We start from the raw sequence: 12,391 nt of genomic DNA, 5'->3' as shown, positions 1-12,391 counted from the left end.
CTTAATTTTTTTCCTAAAGCACATTACATAACATACTTTTATGAATTACTCATCTTGATCTAATGATATGATAAACCTTTTAATTAGTAACAAACAGGGTCTTTTAGTAAAATGCATTAAGTTTTGGACTCAATGCACTATAATGCTGAATTTCAACGTACGACAAGGCCACAACTAATGCTACGTCAAGAAGGGGCGTTCCCCCAGTTTTCTATTGCAGGTCGCAAGTTAACATTTGGATTAAGGCCCACCACCTGCTCCGAGTTAATGTGGGCACACTTCCCGCTTCCTATTTAGGAGGCAGTAAATAATCCCATATTTAACAGGGGCATAGCCAGACTTTGACGGGAGGGGGATCCAGAGCCCAAGGTGAGGGGGCACATACGTGCAGGATATCAGACTCACAGAAACAGAAGCCTGCGCGGCCGCGTTGCTGATCTGCAAGGGAAGGCTTCTACATGGAATGTTGCTAGTGGAATAGCAACATTCCATGTAGAATCTCAAATAGTAGCAACAGAATCTCAATAGTAGCAACATTCCATGGAGAATCTCAAATAGGGAAAGGGAAATGGGACTTGATATACTGCCTTTCTGAGGTTTTTGCAACTACATTCAAAACTGTTTACATATATTCAGGTACTTATTTTGTACCAGGGGCAATGGAGAGTTAAGTGACTTGCCCAGAGTCACAAGGAGCTGCAGTAGGAATTGAACCCAGTTCCTCAGGATCAAAGTCCACTGCATTAACCACTTGGCTACTCCTCCACTCCAAAGGGGCCAGATTCTGTAAATGGTGTCTAAAAGAACAGGCACAGCCAAAAAAAAGCACTCAGCAGTATTTTATAAACCACGCCTAAAGTTAGGCACGGTTTACAGAATAGCGCTTTGGGCTGGGGAAGGTAAAATTAGGTTTCATACCTGATAATTTTCTTTCCATTAATCATAGCTGATCAATCCATAGACTGGTGGGTTGTGTCCATCTACCAGCAGGTGGAGATAGAGAGCAAACTTTTGCCTCCCTATATGTGGTCATGTGCTGCCGGAAACTCCTCAGTATGTCGATATCAAAGCTCCATCCGCAGGACTCAGCACTTAGAGAATTACACCCACGAAGGGACACTCTGCCCAGCTCACCACCGCCGAAACGGGGGAGGGGAATTAACCCAGCTCATCCCCACACAAGTGGGGGAGGGGAATCTGTCCAGCTCATCCCCGCGGAGCGGGGGAGGGACACCACCCCGCCGATGCGGGGGGATCTGGCTTATCCTGCAACCGCAACCGCGGGAGGAGCTGACTGACCCTAACACCGCCGAAGCGGGAGGGGTACAAAGCTGCCCTACAACCGCACGAAGCGGGAGGGAGTGCCGGCAGAATTTTAAGTCTCAATCCAGCCCCGTAAAACGGAGGGGAGAGGAATGCAGCAGCTCACTGTAACACAAACTCGTCTCAACTCTTGAAGAATCCAAGTGAAAAAACTTGAACACGAAGTCTTTCTGAAGTAACTGAAGACTAAACTTGAACCTGAAATGCAACCAGAATAAAAACAGTACAGATATCTGGGAGGGGCTATGGATTGATCAGCTATGATTAATGGAAAGAAAATTATCAGGTATGAAACCTAATTTTACCTTCCATTTCATCATGCTGATCAATCCATAGACTGGTGGGATGTACCGAAGCAGTACTCACCCAGGGCGGGACATAGCAATCCCTGATCGCAACACTGAAGCTCCAAACCGGGCCTCCGCCAGAGCAGCCACAGTCAAGCGGTAATGCTTGGAGAATGTATGGGCCGATGCCCAAGTTGCCGCCTTACATATGTCTTCCAAGGAGACGGACCCGGCCTCTGCCATCGAGGCCGCCTGAGCTCTAGAGGAGTGAGCCTTCAGCTGTATAGGCGGCACCTTCCCCGCAGCCACAAAAACCGCTGCAATGGCTTCCTTGACCCATCTTGCCACTGTAGGCTTAGCAGCCTGCAGACCCTTACGAGGACCTGCAACCAGGACAAACAGATGATCCGATTTCCGGAAATCATTGGTCACTTCCAAGTATCTGATGATGACTCGTCTCACATCCAGATATTTAAGAGCAGAGTACTCCTCTGGGTAGTCCTCCCTACGAAAGGAAGGGAGACAGAGCTGCTGATTCACATGGAAGCGAGAAACAATCTTGGGCAGGAAGGAAGGCACTGTGCGAATAGACACTCCTGCCTCAGTGAACTGCAGAAAGGGCTCTCGACATGAGAGTGCCTGGAGCTCGGAAACTCTACTGGCTGAAGTGATAGCCCCCATTTCAACGTCAGGTCTTTCAGAGATGCCCTCAACAAGGGTTCAAAAGGCGGCTTCTGTAATGCTCTTAGCACCAGGTTGAAATTCCACGCAGGCACCACTGAGTGCAGAGGAGGGCGCAGGTGCTTAACTCCCTTGAGAAAACGCACCACATCTGGCTGCGAAGCCAGGGAAGCATCCTTCAGGCGGCCCCTGAAGCAAGCCAGGGCCGCTACCTGGACTTTAAGGGAACTGAGCGACAGGCCTTTCTCCAGACCTTCTTGCAGGAATGCCAACACTGAAGAAATTGGAGCAGGGAATGGAGAAAATGAGCCTGCTTCACCACGCTGCAAAGGTACGCCAAACCCTGGCGTAAGCAGTAAAAGTAGAGCGCTTCCTCGCTCTCAGCATAGTGGCGATGACCTTGTCTGAGAATTCCTTCTTCCTCAGACGCTGCCACTCAATAGCCAGGCCGTAAGACCAAAGGGGGAGGGATCCTCCATCACCACGGGACCCTGATGTAACAGACCTTGCTCCACTGGCAGCCCCACCAGGATTATCCGGCCCGGTTGCTTTGCCAATCGGTCTAGCACCCTGCCCAACATGGGCCAGGGCGGGAACACATAGAGAAGCTCTTGTGTTGGCCACTGTTAGAGGAGAGCATCTACTCCCAGAGATCGAGGGTCCCGTCCTCTGCTGCAAAAGCGCGGCACTTGGCAATTGGCCGATGACGCCATCAGATCTAGGCTCGGCTGGCCCCAGCGCTTCGTGATATCCAAGAACGCCTAAGCCGATAACTGCCACTCTCCGGGATCCAAGGTATGGCGACTGAGAAAGTCCGCCTTGACATTCATGACTCCGGCAATGTGGGCTGCTGACAGCTGCTCCAGGCTCGCTACCGCCCACTGGCATAGATTCATGGCTTCCTTGGCTAGAGGGGCGCTCTTGGTACCTCCCTGGCGGTTGACATAGACCACAGCCGTGGCATTGTCCAACAGGACCCGTACTGGCTTCAACGCCAGTACCGGGATGAACTCCAAAAGCGCCAACCGAATGGCTCTGAGTTCCAGGAGGTTGATAGACCACTTTGCCTCTGCAGGAGACCAGAGCCCCTGCGCTGTCCTTCCCAAGCAGTGGGCTCCCCAGCCCGACAAAGAGGCGTCCGTCGTGACGACAATCCACTCCGGGGTCACCAGAGGCATTCCTGCAGACAACTTGTCTGTCTGCGTCCACCAGCTCAGAGCCTTGCGCACTGCTGGGTCCAAGGGAAGGCGCACAGCATAATCCTCCGACATCGGAGTCCAGCGCAGCAGCAGAGATTGTTGTAGTGGTCTCATATGAGCCCTGGCCCAGGGCACTACATCCATCGTGGCCGTCATAGATCCCAACAGCTGCACATAGTCCCAAGCCCGAATAGGAGAGGCTACTAGGAACTAGTCCACCTGAGCCTGAAACTTGACAATCCGATTGTCTGGCAGGAACACTCTGCCCACTTGGGTGTCGAATCGAACTCCCAGATACTCCAGGGACTGAGTCGGGCGCAGCTGGCTTTTCTCCCAGTTGATGATCCACCTCAGGGAGCTCAAAAGAGCAACCACCCGGTTCACAGCTTTGCCGCACTCTGCATAAGAGGGGGCTTGGATCAACCAGTCGTCCAGATAAGGATGGACTTGAGCTCCTTCCTTCCTCAGGAAGGCCGCGATGACCACCATTACTTTGGAGAAGGTCCGCGGAGCAGTAGCCAACCCGAACGGGAGGGCTCTGAACTGGAAGTGTCGGCCCAGTACTGCAAAACGCAGAAAGCGTTGATGAGGAGGCCAGATGGGAATATGCAAGTACGCGTCCTTGCTGTCCAAGGATGCCAGGAACTCTCCTGCCTTCACTGCCGCTATAACAGAGCGGAGGGTCTCCATGCGAAAGTGCCGAACTTTCAAGGCTCAATGGACCCCTTGAGGTCGAGGATAGGCCGTACAGAACCTCCTTTCTTTGGAATCACAAAGAAAATGGAGTAACGTCCCTTGCCAAGCTGATTTTCTGGCACCGGAACGACCGCCCCCAGGCGGATAAGATTGTCCAAGGTCTGCTGCACTGCCACAGCTTTGACCGGAGACTTGCAGGGAGAGAGTAGAAACCCGTCTTTTAAGGGTCGGCAGAACTCTAGCTTGTAGCCGTCTCTGATGACTTCCAGCACCCAAGCGTCTGAAGTTATTGTAGTCCACTCGCCCATAAACGAGGATAGCCGTCCTCCAATCTGCACCGGGGCGTGGACCAAGGCCCCGTCATTGGGTACGAGACCCTGGGGGAGGACCGGAGGGAGCACCTCCGGGACGGCGGTCTCTGCGAAAGGAATGCTGCTTGGGGGAGAAGTTCCTCTTGAAGGAAGAGGGGGCAGAGGAGCCCGACCTGCCCGGGCGGTACCGACGGGCTTCCTGCAACCGTCCTCTGGAGGTACCAGGGCGAGTACTAGCCCGAGCCCTGACCTCTGGTAACTTCTTGCCCTTAGACGTGCCGAGATCGGTCACGATCTTGTCCAGCTCGACCCCAAAGAGCAGCTTGCCTTTAAAAGGCAATCTAGCCAGGCGGGATTTAGAGGCGTGGTCCGCAGACCTATGCTTCAGCCAAAGCCACCGCCGCGCAGAGATTGTCTGAGCCATGCCTTTAGCTGAGGCCCTCAAGACATCATACAGCAAGTCTGCCAAATAGGCTAAGCCCGATTCCAGGGCCGGCCAATCAGCCCTCAAGGAAAAATCCGAGGGGGAAGCCCGCTGCACCATAGTCAGGCACACCCTGGCCACATAGGAGCCGCAAACTGAGGCCTGCAACTTAAAGCAGCCGCCTCAAAGGACGACCTTAAGGCCGCCTCCAATCTTCTGTCTTGGGCGTCCTCTAGGGCCGTGCCACCTTCCACTGGTCACGCCGTTTTCTTAGTCACCGCAGTGATTAAAGAATCCACGGTAGGCCACAGAAAGGCCTCACGTTCACTTTCAGGCCAAGGATAGAGGCGGGACATAGCCCTAGCCACTTTAAGGCTCGCTTCCGGGGCATCCCATTGAGCCGAAATTAAGGTGTGCATGGCATCATGCACGTGGAAGGTTCTAGGCGGGCGTTTCGTCCCCAGCATAATGGCAGAGCCAACAGGGGCTGAGGGAGAGACGTCCTCCGGAGAGGAAATCTTCAAAATGCCCATGGCCTGCACTAACAGGTTGGGCAACTCCTCTGAGCTAAAGAGCCGCGCTGCAGAGGGTTCATCCGCTCCATCCGAGCGGGGATCCGTCTCCTCCAAGGAATCCGCAAAGGACCGTTGGGAGAACTCAGATACGCTGCCCTCATCTACATCGGAGGAGACAAAGTCCTCCAAGGCCTGGGAATCAATCCGAGGGCGTTTACCTCTGGGAACCTCAACCTCTTTACCAGACGAGGGAGCAGGGGCAGCGTTTTGCATAAGGAAGGCCTGATGCAGCAGCAAAACAAACTCGGGGGAGAAACCCCCCAGACTGTGCACTTCCGCAGCCTGGGCAACAGCCCTAGACGCACCCTCAACCGGCGCTCGCAAGAGCGGGGGAGAGACATGCTGCGCATCCAAAATGGCGTCCGGCGCGACACTCCGTGAAGGAGCCGCGCGGGAAGAGCGGCGCTTAACTTTAGCCGCTTTGGTGCCGTCGCCCAAATTAAGGGCGTTCATGGCATTAATGTCTCCAACCTCAAGGGCGGCCCAAGAAGAAGCCGTCCGAGCCGCGTGGCCGGCCAAGATGGCGGAGGCGAGGAGCGGGGGATGGGCATCTATGGCGGGAAAAACCGCCACGCCGGACGAAGGACCGGGACATTCTTCGGTCATAAAACTGTCACCCAACAAGGGCGAATCAGGCTTTAAGACCCCCGCATCCCCTCTAGAAGCGCTCAAGCGATCCGGGGAGCGACTCTTTACACCCTCGCCCTCCGACGCCATATGCCACGTGGAGATAAATCGGGGATCCCCTGCCCGCTATACAAAAGGTAAAAAATTACCTGCTTTCCGCTCCGAGCTGTAACGACCTGGTGTCCCAGTGAGTAGCTGCAATGAACGTTTAAATAAACGTCGAAATAAACGCCTTTAAGGACGTTCAAAAATTTTTTTTTTTTTTTTTTTAACGGAGCCAGCGGGAGGGGGAGAAAAGGAGGGACCTGGCACCACCAGGTTTGCACTTGCCCTCAACCCCAGGCACTCAACAAAACCTAAAAATTAGGCTTGGAGGCCTAGCCAGAGCTGCTGCTGTGTGTGACCACCACCTGCTGAGATAGAGAACATACTGAGGAGTTTCCGGCAGCACATGACCACATATAGGGAGGCAAAAGTTTGCTCTCTATCTCCACCTGCTGGTAGATGGACACAACCCACCAGTCTATGGATTGATCAGCATGATGAAATGGAATGCGCCATTCATGCAGTTATTGATGTGACTCAAAACCTGGTGTAAATACCCGAGCCTAAATGTAGGCACGTTTCCACGAAAAATATAACCACATGTGTAAATTTAAGGAACACCCACATTCCTCCTATAGCCGTGCCCCCTTTCCAGCAACGCATGTTAGAATTTACGTGCGCCTCTTTTTAGAATACACCTAAAAAGATATGACCGGGTCAATTCCAATTATTGCCAATTAGTGTTAATAATTGGTTGTTGTTATTATCAGCCAAGTAACATCACTGATTGGCTCGTTACTCAAGGTATGTGCGTAAATTGGGCACACCCAATTTAACACACGCAATTCCCCACGCCTTAAACAGAATCCAGGGGTCAGGGGTTTAGTCCTTGCAGTCCCTTAGTCGTAATCAGAGGGTATGATGTAATACACTAACTTGATGTACATCCATATCTGTAAGATGTATTGGTGACGTTTTTATCTTTTGGAAACGGTATCACACCCATACCTGAATAACGATGGTTCATATTATGTAAAAAAAAATTTTTGTAGATAAATTTTAATATTTTCTGATGTATATATCTATATTTTATTTATTTATTTGCTGTATTTGTATCCCACATTTTCCCACCTCTTTGCAGGCTCAATGTGGCTTACATTATTCCGCAATGACAATCGTCATAAACGGTATGAGACGAACAAACTATTGTTACAATTAAGGTACTTTAGATATAAAGAAAATTAGAAATAAAATAAATAATTAATACCTATCGGATATACAAAATGTAAGGTATAGCGTTAAATAATAACAGTGTGATTAAACTAACCAAATTAAGAATTCAATGTTGATTAGTTCAATACAGATGTAATAGTGAGTCTTTTATGAAGGATTCTTGAGTCTCGTTAAATAATTTAGTTTTCAGTGATCTCCGGAAGACTATCAGATCGTGTGTTGCTTTTAAGGGATTTGGTAGTGCATTCCAACGTAAACCTCCACTACCCTAACTGTAAGGGACTTAAATACAAATCATTATAAGCATCCAGCTTCTCTTACATCTGTGCGCAACATTGGAATTACGTGAAGAACCTTTTTGTATTTCTTGCTGGTAGGTCTATAAGGTCTGACATATAAATCGGGGTCTCTCCGTGGATGATTTTATGAGCCAGAATGCAGACTTTGAATATGATTCGGTCTGTTAGTGGGAGCCAGTGTAATTTTTTTCTGAGGGGTCTGGCGCTTTCATATTTTGTTTTACCAAATATGAGTCTGGCAGCAGTATATATCTTTTTTTATGTACATAAGTATTGCCATACTGAGACAGACCAAAGGTCCATCAAGCCCAGCATCCTGCTTCCAACAGTGACCAATCCAGGTCACAAGTACCTGACAGAATCCCAAATAGTAGCAAGGTTCCAGAATCCCAAAGAGTAGTAACATTCCATAATCCCCAAAGAGTAGCAAGGTTCCAGAATCCCAAACAGTAGCAACATTCCAGAATCCCAAAGAATAGCAAGGTTCCAGAATCCCAAACAGTAGCAAGATTCCAAGCTAGTGACTGCAGAGATGAGCAGTGGCTTCCCCGTGTCTATCTTAATAGCAGATTATGGACTTTTCTACCAGGAACTTGTCAAAACCTTTTTTAAGCCAAGATACATTAATTGTTGTTACCACATCCTCTGGCAAATAGTTTCAGAACATTCATGAGAAGCAGACTTTAGAAGAAAGCCAAGCAGCCCAACCAGTAAGTAGAAATCTGAGAACGACTTCCTGCGTACTGCTTCACCGTCCCATCTCTTTTCTCTGCATCTACAGGTATATGTGCTCTGAAAATAACATAAATGGAGGGGCATTTTCAATAGAACGTCTAAATCAGAATTTAGACGTTTTACACAAAACATCCAAATTCTGAACAGGAAAGAAAGTCATTTTCGAAAAAAGGCGGGGTTGGTGGCGTGGGAGGCGGGGTTTGACTTTGGGCGGGTTTAGGGCTGATTTTGGGCTGGGAAAATTTTTCCCATCTGGCAACCTTGGTCTGAATTGCACTCCACCTACTACTAAACTACTCCAGGGACCTGCATGCTGCTGTCATGGGCCTGAGTATGACATCTAATGCTGGCATAGAGGCTGGCAAGTAATGTTCTTCATCACAATTTTTCGGGGTAGGAGGGGGTTAGTGACCACTGGGGGAGTAAAGGGAAGTCATCGCTGATTCCCTCCTGTGGTCATCTGGTCATTTGGGGCACCTTTTTGCAGTGGCGTTCCGAGGGGCGCTGACACCCAGGGCGGATCGCCAATGAGCCCCACTACCCCCCCCCCCGGGTGCAGCACCACCCCCCATACAGCGCGACCCCCCCCCCCCGGCGAAGGGACACCCCCCACCCCGGCGAAAGACCCCCCCAGGTGCACACCGCTGAGGGGTGCCGCGCGTCGATCAGTGTCGTTGGTTTCCATGCTCCCTCTGCCCCGGAACAGGTTACTTCCTGTTCCGGGGCAGGGGGAGCATGGAAACCAACGACACTGACCGGCGTGCGGCACCCCCCCAGCGGCGAAGATATGGTTAGTGCATCCCGATTTGTCCACATTACAATGATAGTTACTCGTTTGCATTCCGTTTTCGTTAGCTGCTAGCGTCGTCGGAAAATGGCCTTTAATGCATGCTACGGTTAAAAATTTCTTCGTTAAAGGGTCGTTAAAGTTTAGTGCATCTGGGCCTCAGAGGCTCCAAAGAAAAAGTAAATATTATTTTATGCTGTTCTTTTATTTGCAAAGAAACACTATACATAAATCTGTCTACATTTACAACCTGGACATACTGCTGTCTGCAAAATCTCACTCTTTAGCTTTCAAGCTCTCTCCTAGGGGTGGTAAATCTCGCTCTTTAGGCTGGCTCACTTGGTATCTGTGAGCTAGAGAAACCATCAGCCAAAGTGACGGGACTGGCAAGGTCCAACCAGCTGAAAAACAATGAGAGAAGCAAATGCCTGAAACAGCAAGGATGGTAGGATTCTCAGACCCCAACAGCCAGAGGGCAATGGGTGGAGCCAGTGGCTGCAGCAAGGAACCCTGTGCCAAACTGCAGGTTAACATCGTTAGTGCATGCTATTAGCAAAGGATCCTATAAACCAGTCAAAACATACCTACCCAAAGCACTATCTTCCCAATATAATGTCACAGTCCAGCTAATTACTGCTGCCTTGCTACCTCCACTGGGGAATTCAGACTACCGAAAACCCTGAACTGTAAAAAGATAGACAGAAAAATAAGTACATAAAAAGCATTTCCAAGAAAGAGCCAACAGATATTGACTTTTTCTACAATGAGCATCAATATTTGCTGACAGTGGTAAATGCTAAAGAAGATGATCTCAGCATTTTCCTCAGTGTGCAGTGCACAAACACACTATCTGTATGTATTGTTGCAGACTTATTCTTGCTGTACACCGCCTTGAGTGAATTCCTTCAAAAAGCAGTAAATAAATCCTAATAAATAAGTAAATATTGTCAAAACGTTATTTCTGAAGTGCAGTTTCGTTGGCAGGAGGTAATTTAGATACAAGACAGCACACAGTCTGTTGGGTTACCGGGATCTCGCTGAGCCAATAAAAAGCCAAAAACTGGAAAAGTATAGTAAAGTCAAAGATTCTGGTCCATTATTGACCTCGCAGGAGTTAAAGTGAGGGTGCAAACTGCTTACTGCAATCCTATTAGTAACTGGAGATCAACCATGGCTGACTTATCACCTTCAGGCAACAGATGCCTGGAATACAGGATGACAGAGATAAGACCTTGTGTAGCATCCTCTACCTAAATATAGTGGTTAGAGCACCTGTCTTGTAATCCAGAGGTGGCCGGTTCAAATCCTGGTGCTGCTCCTTGTGATGTTGGGCAAGTCACTTAGGCCCTCATGATCAAAAGCAAACTCTGGCGCTAGAGGCTGTTAACGCCATATTAGCGCCAGAGTTTGCAGCCGACCCATGATCAGAGCCGTCGAGCGCCTGAAACAGCGCGCTCGAGGGCTCTCAGCGCAAGTAGCATGCAAATGCATGCTAAACAGGGCTTCTAGCGCAATTAGCTTGCAAATGCATGCTAATTGGCGCTTAACGCATTCATCCCCAATGATCAGCGACCAGCGTGCCAAAGATTGGGTCGCTGGCCGCAGGAAAATCAACGCCAGCTCCGAGCTGGCGTTAGATTTTGCGGATCATTGGGGAGGAATGGTGAGCCCTGTCCAGCATGCAGTTGCATGCTGGCAGGCCCCCCTTCCCCCCCAAGGCAAACGCGAACGGGGGGCTGGAGGTCCGGTGGGTCTCCAGCCCCCGAAACCCCCAGAAATCGTTGCTCCATCGATGGGGGGGTGGGGGCTGGAGGTCCAGTGGACCTCCAGCCCACCCCAAATCCTCCCCCCAGCGTTGTCCTTAGATTCCCTGGTGATCCATGGTGTCGTGACACCCCCCTGGCCACGTCCCGGCCCCCCTACCTTGTGTTGGAGGAGGGACGCAGCCTGCCTGCCTCCCTCCTCTTCCAGTCAGTCGACGCCCAAAATGGCGGCGCCCAGCATCCTGGGATGCACTGGGCGCGCTACAGACCATGTAAGGGAATCGCTCCCTTATCCCCCCCCCCCCCCCCCCCGTCGATGGAGCAACAATTTCTGGGGGTTTCGGGGGCTGGAGACCCACCGGACCTCCAGCCCCCCCCCACCCCCCCGTCGATGGATCGACGATTTCTGGGGGTTTCGGGGGCTGGAGACCCACCGATCCTCCAGCCCTCACCCCCCCCCCCCCCCCCCGTAGCTGGGTGGGAGGGTGGGAGAGGGTTTGGCCGGCGGCGGCCACAACGTTTTCTGGGGGTTTGGGGGGGGCCTCATTGTTCGGGCCTCGGGGCAGGCTGTTTGACAGGTTTGGGCTTTTGACAGCCCAGACCTGTCAAACAAGTGCGGGAGGATTGTGCTGAGCGCATGCTCGGCACAATTCTCCCGCACTTTAAACATGATGATCAAAGATAATAGCGCTGCTTAGATTTGCATGCATTATCTTTGATCATCGATGCAGAAAAGCCCTGCGCTGTCCTGGTGCTATTTTTAGGGCGCTGTTTGGAACAGCGCAGGGCTTTTGATCATCTGGGCCTTAACCCTCCATTGCCTCAGTTACAAACTTAGATTGTGAGCCCTCCTGGGACAGAGAAATATCCAGAGTACCTGACTGTAACTCACCTTGAGCTACTACTGAAAAAGGTGTGAGCAAAATCTAAATAAATAAATACTAGTTTTAGATTCTGTTGCTACTATTTGAGATTCTACATGGAATGTTGCTATTATTGGTGATTCTACGTGGAATGTTGCTACTACTGGAGATTCTGTTGCTGCTATTTGAGATTCTACATGGAATGTTGCTGTAGTGGAGGAGTTGCCTAGTGGTTAGAGCACCGGTCTTGCAATCCAGAACTGGCTGGTTCAAATCCCGCTGCTGCTCCTTGTGATCTTGGGCAAGTCACTTAACCCTCCATTGCCTCAGGTACAAACTTAGATTGTGAGTCCTCCAGGGACAGAGAAATACCCAGTGTATCTGAATGTAACTCACCTTGAGCTACTACTGAAAAAGGTGTTGGCAAAATCTAAATAAATAAATACCTCATATTGTTGAAATCACTTAGAAGGCAATTCTATAAACTAGCACCAAGATGCAGGTGCATTCAGCCCCAATTATCATCTCACCCAAAATCCTTCC

The 12,391-nt window shown here is 50.3% G+C and overlaps 1 protein-coding gene across 1 annotated transcript in view; it reads right to left on the bottom strand.

The window, feature by feature from the left end:
- The window catches only part of USP35 (ubiquitin specific peptidase 35), an 84,115-nt gene that overhangs the window by 56,569 nt on the left and 15,155 nt on the right, over positions 1-12,391 (bottom strand). The gene's annotated exons all lie outside the window — the stretch shown is intronic.

Source organism: Microcaecilia unicolor, chromosome 4, assembly GCF_901765095.1.
Source record: "Microcaecilia unicolor chromosome 4, aMicUni1.1, whole genome shotgun sequence".
In the NCBI taxonomy this organism is placed as follows: Eukaryota; Metazoa; Chordata; class Amphibia; order Gymnophiona; family Siphonopidae; genus Microcaecilia; species Microcaecilia unicolor.
This window is presented reverse-complemented; position numbering and strand designations above follow the sequence as displayed.